Genomic DNA, 14,747 nt, shown 5'->3' on the forward strand with positions numbered 1-14,747 from the left:
ATAACATAAGCATCTTCCTTTCAGAATAACTTCCACCTTAGCAGAGTTCTTCAGCATAGGAATTTCTCTTCCATCATCTTCAGTAATCATTGGAATGTACTGAGAAGCCTTTGTACAAGAGATTCTGAAAAGATCTCTTATAGCCTTCAAGATGTATTCTGGCCATCTTCTTGTAATATCATATTTTACTTCCAGAAGATAGTGAATATGTTGAAGCTCTCTGACAGACTTCTTTAGCACATCAGTATCAGCCAGTCTGTAAGTTCTTCCATCATTGAGAAATAAGATCAATTTCTCTTTTAGATTTTCTTTATTAGGATTTGTTGTTTCTTCTGTAGCTTGTTGTTCTTCATTCTGAACAACTTGAGCAGTGTCAGAGGTTGTTTTAGATTCTTCAATTAAATTTCTTCTTTTCATAATTTTAACAGTTTCATCTTCTATCAAATCATCATCATGCATTGTAGCTTGATAGACAGGAACAGAAGAACATATCTTTTTCTGAATCTTTAAAGGTTCACCAACCTTTTCTTTTCCTTTTGACTTAGGATCAATCTCAGTTTGTGATCTAGTCTTGGACTTTGAAGCCTCAGAATTTGACTTTTCCTTGATCACAATTCCTTTTTCCTTAGGCCTTGGAGGTTTCTTTGCATCAAAAGCTTTAGACTTTAGATTTGTCTTCTCAGCTGCAAATCTAGCTTCTTCCTCCTTGAGAGTTTCCAAATCCATTCCTGGATTTTGTTTCAGAAATAATCTTCTAGCTATCTCCTCATCAAGTGTCTGGATTTTAGGATCTTTGTAATAAACAATAGTCTGCTTCCCCTTTAGCTTCAGAGTTTGTAAAAACTTCTGAGAGTCTTTAGATCCTGAATGAATCAAGATATCAAACTTGACATCAGACTTTGCTTATCAGAACTTGACTTCAGACTCTTAACATTCACAACATCAGAACTTGACTTGTTCTGTGTAGAAGATTTGCTAACATCAGAAATTACTTTCTGTGAAGATTTTCCTTGAACTTTTCCTTGACCTCTGTTCTTATCAGAGTTTCCCTGGTCATCACCTTTGTCATCATTCTTCTTCACTCTTTGAGTAGGTGAGCATTTGGACTTAACTACCTTCTCCCCCTTTTTGGCATCATCAGAAAGTAAGAGAGAGAGAGAGAGAGAGAGAGAGAGAGAGAGAGAAGAAGTTCAACTGAAGATTGGATCTCATCCAATTGAGCTTTCTCCGAAGCTTGATTTTGTAGGACCTCAGTAATTTGGGCATGTTGCTTCTCTTGAATCTTCTCAATGGCTTAAACTTTCTCAAGAGTAGGTCGGATATATCTGTTCTTGTCAAGCTTGATCTGTAGATCTAGCTTATCAGCATTTTCCTTTAGTGTATCAACCTTATCATGAGTAATGGAATGTAGACCATGAAGACTTCTTGTACTCATAGCTGTAACCTTGAGTTGAGTCTTGAAATTAGAATTTGAAAATAACTCATCAGCTTTTGACACATGCTCTGTCAGAATTTTGGTGCTGGGAATAAAATATGATTCATTCTACTTCTTGGTCCACTCCACACCTCTGTGAGTATCCTCCCAAGGAATAGGTGCATCATGTTCAACAGTCGAATAAATGCAATTCTCAGGTAGTTGTAATGCTTGGCGAACTGTAGCCAAAGTCACGACATGCTCATCCTCCCCAGTTGTAAAGATGATACTTGTGGACCCTTGAGTACCACCATCATCATAGATGCCACTTCTCCAAAACTCCAGCACTTGGGTTCCATAGATTGCTCCAGGTTAGGTAAAAGCATACCGAATATCAGAATTAGCAAGGAAATCCTGAATAAAGTGAAGTTCCGATGGAGCTTCATCCTTGCTAAGAATAGACGAGTAGTTGTGTTAGGTCACACACACTGTAGAAGGGGGGTTGAATACAATGTATAGCACAATCAAATTGAATTCAAAGAACACAGGTAAAAGAAAACAAACTTTATAAAACTCTGTTACAATGTAGAACTGTCCTCTCTCAGTGATGAACAAAGTATAACGAGAGCTGCTAGGGTTACAATGAATATTATTCTCGATAATGATAAAACTTATAGTGTAAACCCTATGTCTGTGTTTATATACTACATAGTTACAAGATAATCACTAATTGATATGGAATATAATTCTGCTTCCTAAAATATATCAATCAGGTATCTTTTCTTCCAAGTATTCTATTCTTCATAGAATACTTTCTTCATACATATCTCTTCTTGCGTTTGTCTTGATTTCTTCTTTCCTTTCAATCAGCCGCCTTCCTTATCTAAAAGTTTTCCTTAAGTCCTGATATTATCTCCTGATAAATATCTCCTGAACCTTAAGTTCTAATAACTTAAGTTCTGACTTCAGTATAAGTGCTGATATCCAGTTAAATACTGATTTGTCCTGTTTAAGTAAGATCTGAAAACTAAACAAAAATCATATTAGACATGACATTATCAAATATATCTAACAATCTCCCCCAACTTGTAAATTAGCATAATATACAAGTTAAATAGATATTTGATGATGTCAAAAACATTAAGTACAAATGCATGAGAATTTGACTAGATAACTACAACTTACAGTCCTTAAAACTTTACCAACTTTATCTTATGATAACAACTTCAGTCTGTACACACATCAGAATTTGAGCAGTTGTAGATCTTGACTTGGCTTCAATTACTGATCTCTTCAATATCAGGAGTTGTTCTGAGATAGTTCTTTAATAAACATCTCTCAGCATATCTGAGTTCATCAATCATCCTCCTTTTAGCATCTTTAAGCTCTGCAGTATCTTCACCAGTTTGGAAGATAGCATATCTGAGATCATTAATTTTTGTTTTTCTCAACTCCTGATCTAGTCTGATGACATAGGCTTTTTCAGACTCTAAATTAAATTCAAGTCCCTTAATACCAAGATATGTACTGATCTTTGCAGTATTAGGCTTCATATCAACAATATCACCATTGTGATCTCTGTACTCGAGACAGTATGTGCTGTCAGACTTTACAGAATAAAGCTTCTTATATCTCTGAATTTGAGTCTTCAAATAATTTATAGCACTATCTGTTAATCTGTTCTTCACTTGAAGTAGAAATAGAACATGTTCTAGTTCCTCATAATACTTCAGTGGTATAACATTCTGCCTAATATGGTAAACCTTTCCATCTGTCATGAAATATAACAAGATATGTTCTTTCAAGAAGGTATGGTAAACCATCTGTACAGATTCAAGCTGATTCAGTCTTTCAGGATTTGCTCCAACACCTGCTTCACTTAAGGAAGTTGGATCATTGGTTGTGTTCTGCACTCTTCTTTCATCAGCACTACCCAATCCAGATTTATCTCTTGCTTCCTTTCCAGTAAATACTCTTGCTTTAAAATCAATTGCTCCGATCTTCAAAGGTTGAGTCTGTTTGGCTTTAGTGAATCCTGGTAGGAGTAACTTTGAGGATTTAACATGAGCAATGTCAGAGGTTTCCTTTGACTTATCTTCTGATATCAAGACAACTTGAGGTATGTCAGAGGTTGCTTGCTTCAGTGTCATATCAGAACTTACTATATCTTGACTCTGAACAACTTGAGCCATATCAGAGGTTGTTTGAGAAATCTTCCTTGAAACCAGAGTAAGATTAGCATCTTCATCAAATATTTTTTCATCCATAGGAGGCACATAAACCTTTACAGGTTCACTAACTTTTTCTTTGCCCTTGGACCATGGATCTATCTCCATTTGTGATTTGGCCTTGGTTGCCACATGATTTTTCCTTTCTTTTATCACAATGCCTTTAGCCGTAGGAAATTTCTTTTCAACAACAGAAGCTTCAGATTTGGAGATGACTTTTCTAACTTAAGTCTAGCTTCTTCTTCCTTTAGACTCTCAAAGTCCATTCCTGGATTTTCTTTCAGAAATAACTGTCTTGAAATTTCTTCATCAAGTTCCAAAAGTTCATCAGAGCTTATCATTTTACCAGTATCAGAAGTTATTCTTCTCCCAGTATTTGAACTTGTTCTATGACTTGTAGTTCCATCTTTACTTGATGAATGATCTTTACGTTGACCATGACCTCCACCCACTCCAGAGTTTCCCGGGTCATTACCATCCTTTCCCTTCAGTGTCTTATCAGGTTTGTATTTGGACTTAATTACTTTCTCCCCCTTTTTGGCATCAGTAGGTAAAAGAAGAGAGACAAGCAATTTCACTGAGGATTGGATCGCATTGAGTTGATTTTGCTGAGAAGCTTGATTTTTCAAAATTTCATCAATCTGAGACTGTTGCTTCTCTTGGGTTTTCTCAGTGTTGGTAATTTTGTCAAAGTAAGGTTGGAAAAACCTTTTCTTGTCCAACTTGACAACTGTATCTTGCTGATTTAAGGATTCTTGAATCTTGTCGACCTTGGCATGAGTTACAGATTGTTGACCTTGGAGGTGCCTTGTACTAAGTGCAGTAACTCTTAGTTGTGTCTTGAAATCATCATTGACTAGCATCTCATCATCTTTTACCAAGTGATCAACAAGAATCTTTTCAGTAGGAACAAAGGTAACTGTGTTCCACTCCTTAGTCCACTCCTGTCCTCTAGGAGTTTCACTCCAAGGTACTGGTGTTGCCCCTGTAACAAACTTCTTGACTATCTCAGCTTTTGAAGGAGCTTGTAGAGGTGCATGTCCAGAAGGACCAGCTGCATCAGCATCTGCATTTGTAGCAATATTACCAGTATCATCAACATTTGCAGCATCAGAACTTACAGAGTCAACATCTTCAGCATCCTCTGATAAAAGAACAGTATGAGAGGCTATGGAGGCTTCAACATTATCCTCTAAGTGCTAATCTCCAACTATGTTCTGATCAACAGCCATATTCTGATGCTCACCTAAAATTTGATCTTCAGTATCTAGATGCAGAGAAGGTGTTGTATGCAATTCTGGATTAAAATCAGCATCAGGAATTGGTGTTGTTGGTGGAGTGACTTGAGTTGGTGGAGTGATTGGAACTGGTGGAGCTTCTAGATTCAAAACCTGAGGCACTTCCAAGTTATGGATGTCAATTTCATCACTTGGCCCCTGGTTATCAGCATGTACTGGAGATACTGGTGGTGTGGGAATGTGAGCAGTTTCTGGCTCATGTAGTGGAGAGTGATGAGTTGCATGAAAGTCTGAATCAGCACTAGGAGAATTGTGAGCTTCAACAGGATCTTGTGAGATCAAAGATTCCTGACCCCCTTCCTTAGCTACTGCTTCCATTCCTTTACCAGAATCTTCAGGCCTTTTTGCCAATGATTTGAATCTTTTAGCTTTTGAGGATGCTGTAGGAGCTGTATCATCAGAATTATGCTTTCTAAGCCTTTTTAGGGGCCTAGAACTCCCAACATCAACATCCTTCTGAGAAGAGACCTTCTCAGCTTCTCAAACAACAGGTTTCGACACAGGAACCTGTTCATCAGCATCTGATTCATCTCGCAGAATGAATCTCCTTCTCTTCTGTTGTGTCTGAGGTACTTTCTTAGTCCTCGTAGGTTTGGAAGATGAAGGCTGCACTGTAGGATCTGAAGGTTGAGGTTGAGAAGTTTGAGGTGGTTGAGCAGAGATGGTAGGTGCTGATGGATGAGGTTCAGATGGTTGAACATCAGGATATAGTGCAGTGTACTTAACAGGATCATAGTTTATTAGGGCTTGTTTGACAGATAAAGGAATTAGGAGGGGTCTTAACATAGCCTTCTTATAATCAGTAGATAATAAGTCATTAAAAACTCTTTTAGCTAGTCGTAATGATGAAATTAATTCCCTAGCATTTCGGGCCTTATTATCACAACAGAAACTATAGATAAGCTGACAAAATCTAGCAAAATAAACAGTAGTTCTATCTTCTGTCATTCTATCCCCAATAAAACGTAAGCCAGCACTTGCATAGTCAAAATCAGTGTGATTTATGAGAGCATACCCGATTTGTTGGCTGAATATGGGAATTGCATCGAAATTGGAACATTTGTTTGCAAAAGCCTTGGTTATGCAATCAAAGAAGAAATTCCATTCCCTCCTTATGAAAGATTTCTTCAACTATCCCAGCTTTGCCAATGTCTTCTCATATCCCAGAATGGCCATCATGTTTTGAAGAACTGGCTCTTCAACAGTAGAATAGACACAGTTTTCAGGTAGCTGCAGTGCTTGTCGAACCGTAGACAATGTCACAACATACTCATCCTCCCCTGATGAAAAAATAATACTTGAGGACCCTTGAGCACCACCATCATCATATACACCGCTTCTCCAGAACTCTAGGACTTGAGTACAAGAGATAGCTTCAGGTTCGGTCAGAGCATACCTAATATCAGAACTAGCAAGAAAGTCCTGAATGAAGTGAAGTCCAGATGGTGCTTTTGACTTGCTAAAAATAGCAGAAAAGTTATTAGGAACAAACATAGCTCCATCAAAAATTATGTCCTTGGGTGCCATGAGAGATACGTGAGAGAAAAAATTGCCTGTAAGGTGTTTGATAAAATGTCTGTATGAAAAATCGTCAGTAGATGAGGGAGAATAAAAGTAAAAAGAGAGAGATAAAATATGAAAGTAAATAAAAGATTGTACAATCTTTTCTCTCTTTTACTTATACACGGTAAAAAAAATAACCGTTGAGGCACCTGTCAGACATGCAGCAGTAAAAGATAATTAATGGGCACGGGTACTCAGTAATCATTACTTATCACATGCAGTTTTTCAAGGAAAAACTGTTCCACTTACCAAGTAATCCCATTAATCAAGGACATTCAATTTTATTTTAAATTTTTAAAATTATTCCCACTTAATAAATTATTATTACTGCTTTACCAATATTCTGTAAAAATATGACCAATGAGAGAATGACCATAAATAAACCAAGTAAACAAATACTGCCACGTCAGAATCAGAACTTGATTTGTATCAGAGCGAAAAAGGTCATCAGAATATGGTTAGTATCAGGATTTAAAATATCATCAGAATATGAAACGACTCAGAGACAAAATCTTGCAAAAAAATAAAATTTCATTAATATATTAAGCAAATACATTTCATGAAACTTAAATTACATGCTTAAAATTACAAGATTGTCCTAAGCTAAAAATCCTAACATCAACAACTTTAGTCCTAGTCTAAGAAGACTGATAAAGCTGACAGTGAAGAGAAACAGGCGGCTGCAATTAATTCTTCTTCCTACTCTCAACAAAGAGAACAGCAAGACGAATGATCCATTCTTGCTATAGGAGAGCTTCTCTCCTTTCCTCTTCCAGACGCTCAAGATGGCGATGATAGTCCATATAGAAGAATAAGAGGTCTGTGAGAACCTCTTGGGGAACTGAGTCCCAGATTTCATCCAAAATGGCAGTGACATGCCACTCCTGCCTCCAATCAGTACAACTCAACTCTATATTAAAAGTGTCATAGTTCAGGACCAAGTTGAAACGAACCATGTTTTTGATGAGGATGTAAAAAGAGGGAGTTTGAGAGAAAATTAGAGATGTGTTGGCTGGAATGAGGTGTTGGTTTATATAACCAATAGAATACTAAGTGACGCAAGAAAAATTGAATGGTTATAGGTAAAAATAATTATACCTCGTCTCCCTAGACTGATGAGAATAATAATAGCCATTGGAAGCTTAAAACATGATTTAATGCGCACACGAAACAAGTAAAAATTACTGTGCATAGACGAGTACCACTAACCCAAATTATGTTGACTGTTAATATCTCACCCAAACATATTCTGATTTTAAATAAGACTGTTTCAGATTTTAACCACAAATAAGTCAAGTAATGAATCATGATTTAATACTAGAACTTAGACTTATATCAGAACTTAACAGTCATCAGAACATGATTCCTTAACTCGAAAGGTGAATGCCTATTTCTGTAATTCTTCACACAAATTCTGATTTCGTCTCTTCAAAACTTAATCATCAGAACTTCCATCAGAACTTGTCCTCAAAATTTATGCAACTGACACTTAACCTGTTCATCAAAAAGAACATTTATCACCATAGTAATTTTCATCATTCATATGGAGTGTAGGTGTGTGCAGTAAGCTAAATATCAGATAAAGATTAAAGTCTGATTCACTTCAGTTCATCTTAGAAATAAGGCATAACTAAGAACTTTGCTCAAAAGTGTCATGATTCTGAAGTCTACTTTAGAATGAGTTCATGCATGAGTCCAGCTCAACTGTTTTGTGCTCATTTTATGCATCTTTTGAAATTCCATTTTACAGTGGCTTCTCAGTGGAAGTGAGTCACGACTGCTTGTCAGAATTTATGATATTATCAGAGTATTTCTCCAGTAATCATAGAGTTTGAAAAGTCACCAAGAAAATATTTATTTTGCTTTTCTGATGCATATTACTTAATACCAGCAATGCACTTGGGTCTTTCCTTCGACATTTTTACTCTAGATCTCAAAGGAGTACTTGATTTTAATTTCTTTTCTTTTCTTTTTCTTTTGTTTTTGATAAGTGAGGCCTATCAGCACTTATTACATTCACCAGATTTACTAACATCAGAACTTAACAGATAAGAAGCATTATTCTAGTTTTTGACTTAGTAATAAGATAGACAAAGTAAACTTAACTAAGCTCAATATCAGAATTTGCTTGTGTTAAAAGATTTCCACATAAACAATTACTTCAAACATGGGATCTTTAGTATATTAAAGACTACTAGGTCAGCATCTAGCATAGTTATCCTCATTGGATTGAATTGTTACAGAAATATTCATATCACTATCAGAGTTTAGAAATTCACATCAGACAACAATCAGTACTTAAGGAATTTTCAAATTAAGCACATAATACACAGGGATAGTAATATCTGTAAATACTGATCATAAAATATGAAGAAACAGAACATAAACTAAGCAGACTTAGAGAAAGAACCTGAAACCATTCCAAGTTCATTTACCAATCTTTTAAAAGTAGCTTCACACAGTGGTTTTGTGAAGATATCTGCTAGTTGTTGATCTGTTGGAACAAAGTGCAATTCCACTATACCTTCATACACATGTTCCCTTATGAAGTGGTACCTAATGCTGATGTGCTTTGTCATTGAATGTTGAACTGGATTACCTATCATAGAAATAGCACTTTAATTATCATAGTAAATAGGAATTTTAAAATATGTTAACCCATAATCCAGTAACTGATTCTTCATCCAAAGAATCTGTGCACAACAGCTTCCTGCAGAAATGTACTCTGCTTCTGCAGTTGATGTGGAAATTGACTTTTTTTTCTTGCTAAACCAAGAAACCAATCTGCCTCCAAGAAATTGGCAGCTTCCACTTGTGCTTTTCCTGTCAATTTTGCATCCTGCAAAATCTGCATCTGAGTAACCTATTAGCTTAAAGTCTGATTCTGTAGGATACCACAATCCCAGATTAGTTGTACCCTTAAGATACTTGAAAATTCCTTTAACAGCTGTTAAGTGAGGTTCTCTTGGATCTGCTTAAAATCTTGCACAAAGACAGGTAGCATACATGATATCAGGTCTACTAGTAGTTAGATAGAGTAGTGAGCCAATCATACCTCTGTAATCAGTAATATCTACTGATATACCAGTATCCCTATCCAATTTTGTTACAGTGGCCATGGGAGTGGATGCACTTGAACAATCTTGCATTCCAAATTTCTTCAGAAAATTTCTGGTGTACTTGGATTGATAAATGAAAGTGCCATCTTCATTCTGCTTGACTTGAAGGCCCAGAAAATAGCTAAATTCCCCCATCGTACTCATTTGATATCTTGACTACATCAGTTTGGCAAACTTCTTGCAAAGTCTGTCATTTGTAGAACCAAAAATGATATCATCAACATATATCTGCACGAAAAGTAAGTATTTTCCATGGTTGAGGTAGAATAGTGTTTTATGAATAGTTCCTCTGTTAAATCCACTTTCCAGAAGAAACTGAGCTAAAGTCTCATACCATGCTCTTGGAGCTTGCTTAAGGCCATAAAGTGCTTTGTCTAGTCTGTAGACATGATTAGGAAATTTTGAATCTACAAAACCTGGAGGTTGTTCAACATATACTTCCTCTTCCAATTCTCCATTGAGAAAAGCACTTTTCACATCCATTTGTAAGACAGTAAACTTTTTGTGAGCAACATAAGCCAAAAATATCCTTATGGCTTCCAATCTAGCAACTGGTGCAAATGTTTCATCATAATCAATTCCCTCCTGTTGAGAATATCCTTTTGCAACCAGCCTTGCTTTATTCCTTGCAATTATGCCATCACTATCAGTTTTATTTCTAAACACCCACTTTGTACCAATAATTGATCTGTTCTTTGGTCTTGGCACTAGGGTCCGGACTTTGTTTCTTTCAAATTCATTTAACTCTTCCTGCATTGCTTGCACCCAATCAACATCTTGAAGAGCTTCTTCCACTTTCTTTGGTTCAATATGAGAAAGAAAAGAATTATAGAGACATTCATTTGAAGTAGTTGTTCTAGTTCTGACACCTGCATCAGGATTTCCAATTATTAAATCAGGTGTATGTGATTTAGTCCACTTCCTTGCAGATGGAAGGTTTTCTCTAGAACTGGATGCTCCCCCATAATCCATGCTATCTTCATCAACATTTTCTGATGCTCCCCCTGAAATTATGCTCTCTGAGTTGGATCCTTTAGAAATTGAGTTTCCAGAATTATCAGAACTTGGCTCATCATAACTTGATGAATCAGAACTTGAAGAGCCAGTTATAAGTTCTGATGCTTCTTGAGATGTGGTTCTATCTTCAGTAAGCTCCCCCTGCACAGGTCCATCTTCCTTTGGCGTAGTCACCACAGTTTCAATAATATCAGAGTTTAATCCATTAGAGTTTGCAGTATCAGGATTTAGACTGTCAGGATTTTCAGTATCAGAATTTAAGTCTTCATTTTCAAATCTCAGCTGATCATGACCATTGAAATCTTCAAGTCCAGTAATCTTCTTATCATCAAACGAGACATTGATAGATTCCATGACAACCCTTGTTCTTAAATTGTAGACTCCGAAGGCTTTTGTAGAAAGTGGATATCCAACAAAAATTCCTTCATCAACTTTTAAATCAAATTTGGATAGCTGTTCAGGATGAGTCTTAAGAACAAAATACTTGCATCCAAATACATGAAAATACTTCAGATTTGGCTTCTTTTTCTTCACCATCTCATATGGTGTCTTTCCATTCTTGTTAATGAGTGTTGCATTCTGAGTAAAACAAGAAGTCTGCACAGCTTCAGCCCAAAAATAGGTTGATAGCTTTGCTTCATCAAGCATTGTTCGTGCAGCTTCAATAAGAGTTCTATTCTTTCTTTCAACAACTCCATTTTGCTGTGGAGTTCCAGGAGCAGAGAATTCCTGCTTGATTCCATGGTTTTTGCAGAACTCTTCCATAGTCAAATTCTTCAACTCAGTGCCATTATCACTTCTTATGATCTTCACTGAATCTTTGACCAATTTATCCAGTTGCTTGACATGATCAATCAAGATAGATGCAGTTTCACTTTTTGTGTGCAAGAAATACACCCATGTGTATCTGGTGAACTCATCCACTATGACTATATCATATTTCTTCTTTGCAATAGACATGACATTTACTGGACCAAATAGATCTACATGTAGTAGGTGATAAGGCTCAACAATTGATGATTCAGTCTTGCTCTTGAATGAAGATTTTCTTTGTTTTGCCTTCTGACATGAATCACAAAGGCCATCAGGAGCAAATACTGATTTTGGCAGTCCTCTCACAAGATCTTTCTTGACTAGTTCATTTATATTGTTGAAATTTAAATGAGAGAGTTTCTTGTGCCAATTCCAGCTTTCTTCAATTGATGTTCTACTTAACAAATAGATTGCAGAACCATCAGTACTTGTTGAAAGCTTGGCTTCATAAATGTTACCATGCCTGTATCCTTTCAGAACAACTTTGCATGTAGATATGCTTACAACTTCACAGTGTTCTTCAAAGAAATCCACATGATAACCTCTGTCACAGATTTCACTAACACTGAGCAGATTGTGTTTAAGTCCTGAAACCAGAGCTACTTTCTCAATGATGACATTCCCAAGATTGATATTGCCATATCCCAGTGTTTTTCCAATGTTGCCATCTCCATAAGAAACACTTGGGCCAGCTTTCTCCACAAAGTCTGATGGCAGGACTTTATTTCCAGTCATATGTCCTGAGCATCCACTATCCAGAACTAGGATGTTTTTCCTGTTTCCCTGCAATCACAAAGACCACTAATGATTAGTTTTAAGGACCCAGACTTTCTTGGATCCTTTGGCCTTATTAAGTTTGTTAACATTTGCAGCGGATTTAGCATCAGAATTTATGTTAACATTTTTCTTATCAGCATTTACACTATCAGACTTTGTATCAGAACTTACACTAGAAGGAACAATGCTAACTTTCTTTAAAGAAGGTTTTATTTGATAATAATCATAGTACAAACTATGATATTCCTTACAAGTATAAATGGAATGCCATAAACTACCACAATGAAAACAAGGATTTTGTGGCCTATATCTAACAGACTGACTCTTAACTCCTGACTTTGAAGGTAAGGAGTTTATGTTCTTATTCTTCCTACAAAAAGAAGCCAGATGGTTAGAACTTCCACAGCTATGACATGTTTTTCTGTCATATAAATCAGTCAATGACTCATTAGGCTTTGAGTCAAAGTGTTCATACTCTTGAGTGAGTATAGTCTTCCTGTTCTTCTTAATCGAATCAGTTCCCTGGCATCTTGTCTCCAAGGCATCCCATATCTCCTTTGTAGTCTTGCAATTTATTACCCTGTTTGACATTACATTATCAATGGCACTATGCAGCAAGTGTCGTACCTTAGCATCCTTAGCAATTGATGCGATATCTTCAGCAGTGTAATCACTCTTCTCCTTTGGTACAGACTTTGTTGGTTCACCTGCAACTACAACAGCGAGTTTGGTTGGCTTATGAGGTCCTTCATTGATTCTGTCAAGATATTCTGGATTTGTAGCTTCCAGAAACATAGTCATCCTCACCTTCCATATGAGATATTCAGATGGTTTCAGTATGGGAACTCTAATAGCCTCATATCGACTATGGATTTGAGTCTTTGGAGGTTCTTCTGTTTTGGTGGGCTTGGTTGGAGTTTCTGCTTCAGACATGATTGTTTTTGGATTTTAAACTGTTTCTGTGTTAACAGATAGGCTCTGATACCACTTGTTAGGTCACACACACTATAGAAGGGGGATTGAATACAGTGTATATCACAATCAAATCGAATTCAAAGAACACAAGTAACAGAAAACAAACTTTATTAAACTCTGTTACAATGTAGAACTGTCCTCTCTCAGTGATGAATAAAGTATCACGAGAGCTGCTAGGGTTACAATGAATATTATTCTCGATAATGATAACACTTATAGTGTAAACCCTATGTCTGTGTTTATATACTACAAAGTTACAAGATAATTACTAATTGATACGGAATATAATTTTGCTTCCTAAAATATATCAATCAGATATCTTTTCTTCCAAGTATTCTATTCTTCATAGAATTCTTTCTTCATGTATATCTCTTCTTGCGTTTGTCTTAATCCTCTTTCCTTTCAATCAGCCGCCTTCCTTATCTGAAAGTTTTCCTTAAGTCCTGATATTATCTCCTGATAAATATCTCCTGAACCTTAAGTTCTGATAACTTAAGTTCTGACTTCAGTATAAGTGCTGATATCCAGTTAAGTACTGATTTGTCCTATTTAAGATCTGAAAACTAAACATAAATCATATTAGACATGACATTATCAAATATATCTAAAAAGTTGTTAGGAACAAACTTAGCTCCATTGAAAATCAAGTCTTTTGGTGCCATCTTTGTAAGAAATTAAGTGAGAAAGAGAGTGTTGGCAAGGTGTTTGATAAAAGTCCTGTAAGAAAACGCTTCAGAGAATATTAGAGAGAGAGAGAGAATAAGAGAGATTAAGAATAGAAAAATAGGTAAAAGATTAGAAAATCTTGTAACTCCCATATATATACTCTCTCCACTCAACAGTTATATTTTTGAAGCATGGCAGACAATTTACACCTGGCAACGTGTGAACAGTCAGTAAAAAGTTAAAGCAGGAGTTAATGGGCACGGGAAATAACCAATAATTGCCGTGCACATGTAGTTTTTCAGGACAAACATGTTTACCACTAACCCTTAATGATTATGACTGTTTTTATCTCACCTAATTATATTCTAATTAAATATGACCGTTCAGTATTTACCACAAATAAGTCAAGTAAATAAATAATGCCACGTAGACATAAGAGTTTCCATCAGGATTTACATCAGAACTTGACTATTATCAGAACTTAATGGTCATTAGAATATGGCTTCTGTACTCAAAAAGTGAATGTTTGTTTCCCGTAATTCTTCAGAGTTTAATCATCAGAACTTGTCCTCAGAATTTATGCATATGCCACTTAACTGTTCTTCTTAATCACCACAGTAATTTTCATCATTTATATAGAGTGAAAGTGTGTGCATTCAGCGAATATCAGATAAAGATTAAAGTCTGATAAACTTCAGTACATCTTAGAAATAAGGCATAACTAAGAAAAGTGCTTAAACTCTGTCATCAATCAAGAAGTCTACTATAGAACAAATTTATGCAGGAGTCCACCTCAATTGTTTGTGCTCATTTTATGCATCTTTTGAAATTCCTTTTTACAGTGGCTTCTCAGTGTAAGTGAGTCACAACTGCTTTT

This window comes from Apium graveolens, chromosome 6 (genome assembly GCF_009905375.1).
Source record: "Apium graveolens cultivar Ventura chromosome 6, ASM990537v1, whole genome shotgun sequence".
In the NCBI taxonomy this organism is placed as follows: Eukaryota; Viridiplantae; Streptophyta; class Magnoliopsida; order Apiales; family Apiaceae; genus Apium; species Apium graveolens.